This window comes from Equus caballus, chromosome 18 (assembly GCF_041296265.1).
Source record: "Equus caballus isolate H_3958 breed thoroughbred chromosome 18, TB-T2T, whole genome shotgun sequence".
NCBI lineage: Eukaryota > Metazoa > Chordata > Mammalia > Perissodactyla > Equidae > Equus > Equus caballus.
This window is the reverse complement of record NC_091701.1, coordinates 41,510,115-41,518,709: the sequence shown is the minus strand read 5'-3', so window position 1 is coordinate 41,518,709 and position 8,595 is coordinate 41,510,115. Positions and strand designations below refer to the sequence as shown.

The 8,595-nt window shown below is 41.4% G+C and overlaps 1 long non-coding RNA gene across 1 annotated transcript; it reads right to left on the bottom strand.

The window, feature by feature from the left end:
* Positions 1–317: 317 nt before the first annotated feature.
* Positions 318–8,312, bottom strand: LOC138918659 (uncharacterized). The gene is made up of 2 exons (XR_011428246.1): positions 8,076–8,312; positions 318–7,958 (listed from the first exon to the last, which is right to left on the bottom strand). It is a non-coding gene; the product is annotated as an uncharacterized lncRNA (long non-coding RNA).
* Between the last annotated feature and the right edge of the window lie 283 nt (positions 8,313–8,595).

Genomic DNA, 8,595 nt, shown 5'->3' with positions numbered 1-8,595 from the left:
CTGTGTCCAAATATCATGGTGACCTCATCTTAACTTGATCATCTGTAAAGAACTTATTTCCAAATAAGGTCACATTCACCAGTACTGAGGATTAGGACTTTAACATCTTTGGGAGGATACAATTCGACCCATACCAGTGAGCACATGGAGGAACTGGAACTCCCACATACTCCCGGTGGGAAGGCAAAATGGTACAACCACTTGAAAAACAAGTTGGTAGTTTCTTAAAAAGTTAAATGTGTAACTACTATGTCATCCAGTTATTCTGCTTGTAGTTATTTACTCAAGAAAAATGAAAGGATACGTCCATACAAGAATTTGTACATGACTGTTCATAGCAACTTTATTTATAAGAGTACAAAACTGGAAACAATGCAAATATCTATCAATAGGTAAACAGATAAACTGCAGTATATCCAGAAAATGGAATGGAATATTACTCAGCAATAAAAATAATTGAACTATTAATGCATACAACAACATGGCTGTATTTCAAAATAATTAAACTAAGTGAAATAAACCAGACCAAAAAAAAAAGAGTTTACAAATGATTGCACTTATATATAATTCTGGAGATTCCTAACTAATCTCTGGTGACAGAAAGCAGACCAATAGCTGACTGCAGCCTGGGATGGAGAGGAATGGGAGAGAGCGCTTATAAAGGAACACAGTGAAATTTGTAAGGATGATGGATGTGTTCACTATCTTGATTATGATAATAGTTTCATGGGTGCATAGAAATGTCAAAAATTCTAAATTGTACATTTTAAATTTGTGCAGTTTATTGTTTATCAATTTTATCTCAATAAAACTACAACAAAGGCCTTTTATAATTTTCTAATTTACTGGACTCACTAGGAATATATTAAAAATGTTATTTAACCCATCAATCTTAGTTTAAAAGGCTGAGCTTTTCAGGCTTATGTTAATAAATTGCTTTTTTCTACTAAGAAAATGAAAATAAAGCCATTACACAGAAACAAAACTATATGTTGATTTATGAACATAATGCAGGAAAAATTAAGTTCTATTCATGGATTCCTGGTCAGCTAGCTATCCATATCTTCTCCTTTTATAAAATCCATATACTTGACACCACTATGATTCCTGTTTTAACCTAGAAAAATTATTAAGCTATGGAAAAGCTAAGCAGCCAGCCGTGAATGATTCCTAGGAGAACTAGCAATATAAAACAGGTTTGCCAATTTCTTAGTGCTCTAGTCGCTTAGCTTTGCAGACCTTCTCAGAAAGCTACATTGAACTTTAATATTTAACCAGTTTAACCTAAGAAGGGCATGTGAACACCTTGGTCTGCAAGTTTCTTTTCATTGCCCCATGACTATCTCATGTCCAACCCCCCAATTTCCTCTACCCTGAGCTTTAGCATTTCGATTTGGCTTAGAAATCAAACTTGACAAAGTCTCCTATCCTCCAAGCATGCACAATAAGACAAGAATAAAGACAACAGAGGCTCTTTGTCGCTGATCCATCAGCATCGTTTTCCTCCCCTCAAAATGGCTCTGGCTATCCTTCTGGGGGCCCTGCTTGTGCCTGGCATTTGGCTCACATTGTTTCTCATCTTACGATAATCCTATAAGGTAGGTTGTTATTATCCTGCGTACACAGATTGTGTAATTTGACCAAAGTAACACAGCTAAGAAATAATGGAGGAAGGACTTTAACCCATCGGTTCTACCCTGCTCTCTATCTGCCTTCTCCTTCTCCCCTTACCTACTCCTTCGAGATGTGAACCCACCCACAAACACTGCCTGGATTTATGGTGGCAGTCTTTGCATGAAATCAAAAGGTGCAGCAACCCCTCTGCTCGTTATTGTTTTTATTTAAAAGGAGCATTAGTGATTACCCAAACTATCTTGTACACTTTTCTGAATATTAAATCGAATAGAATATCTAAATTACTAGAAAATCATTAATAGATGTTAAAATAAATATTGATCTCTCCCCAGCCTTTCGCCTTAAGTTCTAGGAAAGTTATAGTCCACGGGGTGACAACCAGAGGTACGAGGCCTGAGAAGACTCTTCAGGAGCTCTGGTTCCCCAGTGGGGGCCCCCAGAGTCAGGCAGCAACATTCTCCTGTGACAGCCATGTCAAGTCTGCTGCGGCTTCCCACACCTGTGCCTCTCTCCTTTGTAGTAACAACACAGCCAACTGGAAATTTTACTTTTAAAACCAGCCTCGTCTCCCTGAACTGACAGGTTTATTGTAGATTCCACTTCCTTTTCGTGCGCCAGACATTACCTCCTGCTCTCATCTTTTCAGAACCCAACGTGGATTCTGAGCACAGACCCAGAAGTTGTCCACCATAGCTGCACATTACAACTACCTTGGGAGCTTTAAAAAAATGCTGATGCCAGGGTCCCACCCCAGACCACTTGAATCAGAATCTCTGGGGATGATGGTCCGTGCACTGGTGGTTTTTAAGAGCTCTCTGGGTGACTCTGACCACAGTGAGGGCTGAGCACTACTGGGCCAGCTAGCTTTCAGAAAACATGTGCTGCTGGTGGACTTTCTGTCGCAGGGTGGTTCTCTTTCTTCCACAGATGTGTGCCCCTTTGCCTGCTTCCTCTGCACATCTCCAACAAAGTTACATCAAAGGGGGCCGAAGGAAAGCATGTGCATTCAGAAATTAGGCTATGCATGGACAGGAGCAAATTTTAGACACCCTGTGCACACCCAACCAAAACAGAGGCTCAACTGAAACCTCCGAATGAGTAGAACATTCTTTCTGGCTAAATACCACACACTGGGAAAGCCATTAATTGAATTAAATTGATATAAATTGCTGCCTGGACTAAGGTGAAAAAGTAGTTCATTAACTCAGTACTGAAATTGGCCCTTAGCCCAATGAATTTTCACTTCTTTTCACCCCTCCATACTTCAGCCACCATAGGTGTTATTAGTTAAAATATCATGGTACTGCTAAATCACAACATGAAATAATATTTTGAACACATCCAGAAGTGTTTAATAAATGGCTGGAGGAAAGCTGCTAAAAATACATATTAAACAGGTTAGAAAACTCATGTCTTACATAAACTAATATTCTCTTTTATCTACGGTAGTTTCCTCTTAATGAGATAGCTTATTACGTAAAGTTAATGGGTAGCTCAGGGTAAAGCTTCAACAATAAATCACTTAAACTCTCTCAGTGTCCTCCTCAGTCTATGATGACTTGTGGTGTAACTCCTGTGAGTATTATCTAATCATGGTTACATTTCATGAGCACTCACTATTTGCCAGGTTATGGGTACTTTCCATGTTATGGGCTGGACACTCTTATTACTCCATTTTATAGAAAGGAAACTGAGGCTGGGCGAGATACAATGACTTGGTGCATGAACTTAACCACTACCCCACAGGACCAGCCCCCTAAATATTTTTTATTTAAAGTAATAACAATTAATAATAAAAACTACTTTTGCTGAGTGTTTACTCTCTGTCAGTCACAGTTCTAAGCACTTTTCATATAGTAATTTATTTAATCTCCACAAGAAGCCAATGAAATGGCACTATTGTTATTCCAGTTCTGCAGATGAGGCAACTAAGGCACATGGAGGTCAAGTGACTTGCCCTCGTCAAACAACTAGTGAGTGACAAAGCCAGAATCTGAAACTGACCGGATGGCCCTAGAGCCCTGTCTGCCAACCTCCGCTTGTCCATCTGTGATCCTGGAGCCGAGTCCTGTGAGATGCCACCACCATCATCAGTCCCTCTCAGCGTTGTCTTCAACTCCCTGTACACAATATCCTGATTGCATAACATCAATCTGGATGAAGCCCAGTACCCACCTTCTCCCTGCATGTACTTCGGCTGCTGAGCATCATTAAGGAAAAACATGATTCACTATAAATTCATGGTCCCTGACCACATCTGGGCCCCTGGTTATGCCCAGATTGCCAGTTACATTTCTCTAGCAGCTCTCTCTGTGGACATCAGGGCCACTCTTACCTCCTCTCCCCAACTCCAGCTCTCCCCTTGTTCTCAGCAGATGCACTCCCCTGCTCCTTCGCTGAGAAACTAGAACCTAGTAGATAAGAGAACTCTCAACTCTACCTTTACAGACTTACCTGTGTCCACAGCCATTATTTCCTTCATTCCTGCTATAATGGGAGGAATAACCTTCTTTTCCAAAGTGAATCCTTTTACTTTTTGTTCTGGAAACTTCTGCCTTCTCAGGGATCTCACTTTGACTTTTCCAACAGTAAGTATCTTTGACTTCTCCCTCTCTGTTGGATTCTTCCCATCAGCATTCAAGCATGCTCAAGTCTCTCATCTAAAAGATTGCATAATGAGTGGCCGGCCCAGTGGCACAGCAATTAAGTGCGCATGTTCCGCTTCGGCAGCCAGGGGTTTGCCAGTTCAGATCCTGGATGCGAACATGGCGCTGCTTGGCAAGCCATGCTGTGATAGGCATCCCACATATAAAGTAGAGGAATATGAGCTCAGGGCCAGTCTTCCTCAGTAAGAAGAGGAGGATTGGCAGCAGATGTTAGCTCAGGGCTAATCTTCCTCAAAAAAAAAAAAAATCGCATAATGATAACAACAACATTTGCCCTCATCCCCAACCATAAACCCACAGCCTGTGCAGCTATTTCTCCTTTTCCCCACAACCACAAACTGCTTTAAAGAGTTGTCTACTTTTGGTATCTCTGTTCCTAGTCATCCTCAAACCACCAATGTTGAGTGTCTTCTGCCCTCAACTATTAGGAACACTCTCCCCAAGTTTATAACTTACCTCTGTGTCCCTAAATACAGTGTACGTTTCTGTTCTTAAATCCTTGACCTTTCCAGAGCATCTGAAGCTGCGGATGGTTCTCTCCTTGAAACACTCCTCCTCAGCTTCTAGACACCTTACTCCCTCTCAGTCTGCTTCCCTAGCTGGCCCGTAAATGTTGTTGTCCCCTAGGATTCTTTTCAGGCCTCTCTTCTCTCAACCTACAAAAATCACATCTACTCCCATGGCTTTAATTATTAACCACAGATAACCTCCAAATCTATGCTCCCATCCTGTTTCTGACTTTGATACCCATGCATGCAACTGCCCCCAAGACATTTCCACCTAAGTGTTTCATAAGCCTCTCAACATATTGCAAACTAAAGTCCTACACCTCCCCCCCCCCCCAAACTAGTTTCTCAGTGGATGGAACCACTAGATTGGCCATGCCAGAAAGGGGACATCATTCCTGACAACTCCTCTTTCTCCTCAACACACCTGGTCAAATACTAAGTCTTGATGAGCCTTCCTCTTAAATATCTTACAAGGTATGTTCAGGTCTCCTAATCCTCACTGTCTGCCTTCTAGTCCAGACAAGGGCCATCTCTTTATCCAGACTCCTGCAGCAGCCTCCTAACCATTATGAATAACTCACCTTCAATCCATTCTTGATACTAGAGCAGGAATGTTCTCTCTAAAATGTAACACATAAATCTTGTCACAATAAAACTCCTTAATGGCTTCCTGTTGGCTTTAGCATAAAGATTTTTAACACGATTTGGGAGCCCTAGCTTTCCTGTTGAGCCTCAGTGCTTCCAGAACCTCCCACCTCAATATCCAATCTCTCTACTACAAGAGTTTCTCAAGTACCTTATGTCCACTCTTGCCTCTATTCCCTCTGTCTGGAACATTTGTGGATTCCCTCTTGAGTCAGCTAAGTCTCTCTCCTCCCACTAGCCCCCCATTCCCATTCCCATTCCCATTTCCAGGCAACCACTAATCTGCTTTTTGTCACCACAGATTAGTTTACATTTTCCAGAATTTAATATAAATGGAATCATAAAGTATGTACTCTTTTTCTGTCTAGCTTCTTTCATTCAACGTAATTATTTCAAGACGCAGCCATGTTGTTGCATGCATCAATAGTTCATTGCTTTTTATTGCTGAGTAGCATTCCATTGTTTGGATATACCTAAACCTATTTATGCATTCATCCCTTAATGGGCAACTGAATTGTTTCCGGTTTTTTGCTATTACAAATAAAGCTCCTTTGAATATTCATGTGCAAATCTTATATGGACATATGCTTTCATTTTTCTTGGGTAAATACCTAGGAGTGGAATGGCTGAATCATACGGTCATTGTACTGGATTGAATAGTGTCCCCCAAAATTCACGTCCACCTGGAAGCTCAGAATGTGACTGTATTTGGAAATAGGATCTTTTTAGATGTAAATAGTTACAATGAGGTCTTATTGTTTAGGGTGGGCCCTACATCCAGTGACTGATGTCCTTGTAAGAAGGTTATGTGAAGATAGAGAGAGAGAGACAGGAAAGAAGGCCGTGTGACAATGGAAGCAGAGATTGTATTAATGCATCTGCCAAGGATTATTGTCAACACCAGAAGCTGGGAAAGAGACATGGAACAGAGTCTTCCTCAGCGCCTCAAGAAGGAACCAGCCCTGCTGACACTTTAATTTTGGGCTTCTGACCTACAAAATTGTGAGAGGAATAAAGTCCTATTGTTTTAAGCCACCCAGGTGTGGTACTTTGTTATGGCATCTCTAGGAAACTAAGTAGGTATATGTTTTTTAACTTCTTAAAAGACGGCCAATCTGTTTTCCAAAGTGGTTGCACCATTTGACATTCTTATCAGCAGTATGTAAGAGCTCCAGTTTCTCCTCATCCTCGCTGATGCTTAGTATGGCCAGTCTTTTTAATTTTAACCATTCTAATAGGTGTATAGTATTATATCACTGTGGCTTAAATTGCCTTTCCCTAATGCCCAGTGATCTTGAAAATCATTTCATGTGTTTATTTGCCATCTGTATATCTTCTTTGGTGAAGTGTCTGTTCAAATCTTTTGCCCATTTCTTATTTGGGTTGTTTGTTTTCTTAGTATTGTGTTTGAGAGTTCTTTATATATTCTAGACACAAGTTCTTTATCAGATATATGATTTGCAAATATTTTGTCCCAGTTGGTGGCTTCTTTTCATTCTCTTAACTGTATCTTTTGAAGTCAGCTGAGTATTCGAGGTGCCAGTTTGGATGCCACTTTTTCTTGGAAGTTTTCTCTGAGACTCAAGCCTTGATAAGTGTCTCTTCTAAGTACTCGTTGAGTTTCAGATATACCTTATACCATGACATGTATCGTACTCTATTATAATTGTTTGGTTACTGTTTGTTTCTCCCCCAAGACTATAAACTCTACGATCATGGTCAAGAACTCATTCTGCCCTCTTCTCTGTTGTATCCTTGCACCAGCACAAAGATTGACAGAGCTGCTTGTCTTGGATATTCTCTGCTTGTCTCTCCAGCCTCACTGTCCATAGTCTTCACCCTGCTCCATGCTCTGGGAAGCTGACTTCTGTGGACCTCTTGCTCACTGCCGTCCAGCTGGTCCAGCCAATGGGAAGAGACCAGAGCGCAGAGAAGACCCGACAGTCCATTTATTCTCTCAGCTTCCTCCCCTACAGGCGTCAGTGTTTGGTAGTAGCTGCTCCTCTCCTGTCCTGTTGGATGTTCACTGTCCCATAGGAACAGTTCTTTCAGGGCTCTTGTAACTACTCCCTGTCCTTGTTCCCTTAGGCCCAGGCATAATAAAGGCAGCTTCCAGCACTTGCTAGAAAAAGGGGCTCTACCATCCTGTTTTTGTTTTCTTCCCTCTGCCCATACTTTGTAAATAGTCCCTTCATTAAACCTTCCCTACAAATCAGAGTCTCACCCTTTCTTGCCAAGACCCTGATTCCTACAGTGCTCAAAAAATATTTGTTAATTTGACCCTCACCATAACCCATACACTGGGTTTTAATCCCCGCAGTTTCTTTCAACTTATTTTCTTTCAGTTTATGTTTTCATTCAACATAATTCAGGTTTCTAATATTTTTCTTGAGTCTCAAATGACTCCAAACATTGTTATTTCTTTCAGCCTCCTTCCTTCCTTTCTTCATTCATTTAGCAGAAACTTTTTGAGAATTTATGAAGTGCCAGGAACTATGCTGCCCTGGCGATTCAAAAAGAAGGAAAATACAGTCAGGAACTCATGTTCAGGTGAGAGATAGAAATACCTAATTAATTCTAATTCAAAATGATAAGTTGAGCAATGGAAAGATATACAAACCTGGGTCAGGAGACCTCATGACAACAGGACGGTCCTTGGCAGCGCTGCTTCTGACCTCTCCTTTGCTCTTCTCTTTGCTGCCCCACTCCCTCCCCATACACTCACAGCTCCTGTGAACGAATAGCGACAATATGCCAGGCTCTGTGCTAAGCACTGCACATCCTTATCTCATTTCATATAGCACCGCAGTGAGGTGTTTCACATAGGAAACCGAGGCTAAGTGGCTTGCTGGTAAGTGCAGAGCGCCTCTTTTAACCATTACATCACCTGCCACGTGAATGTGAAATGGACACAAGACCTGGGTATGGGGAAGGATCATTTTCTCAATGGCTAAAAAGCTCTTTGCCACAGATTTCCACCTCAGAGCCACAACACTTCAGGAAGAGATGAAAAACTAGCTCTTTCTCAGACTTCTAATCGTTGAAGAGGAAATGTGGTGTCAGTAGGGCAGGAAGCTGTCATCACCCTTCTTCATTACACTAATTGCTCTGAAGATGACATATGGCTGTTTCCTCTCTAT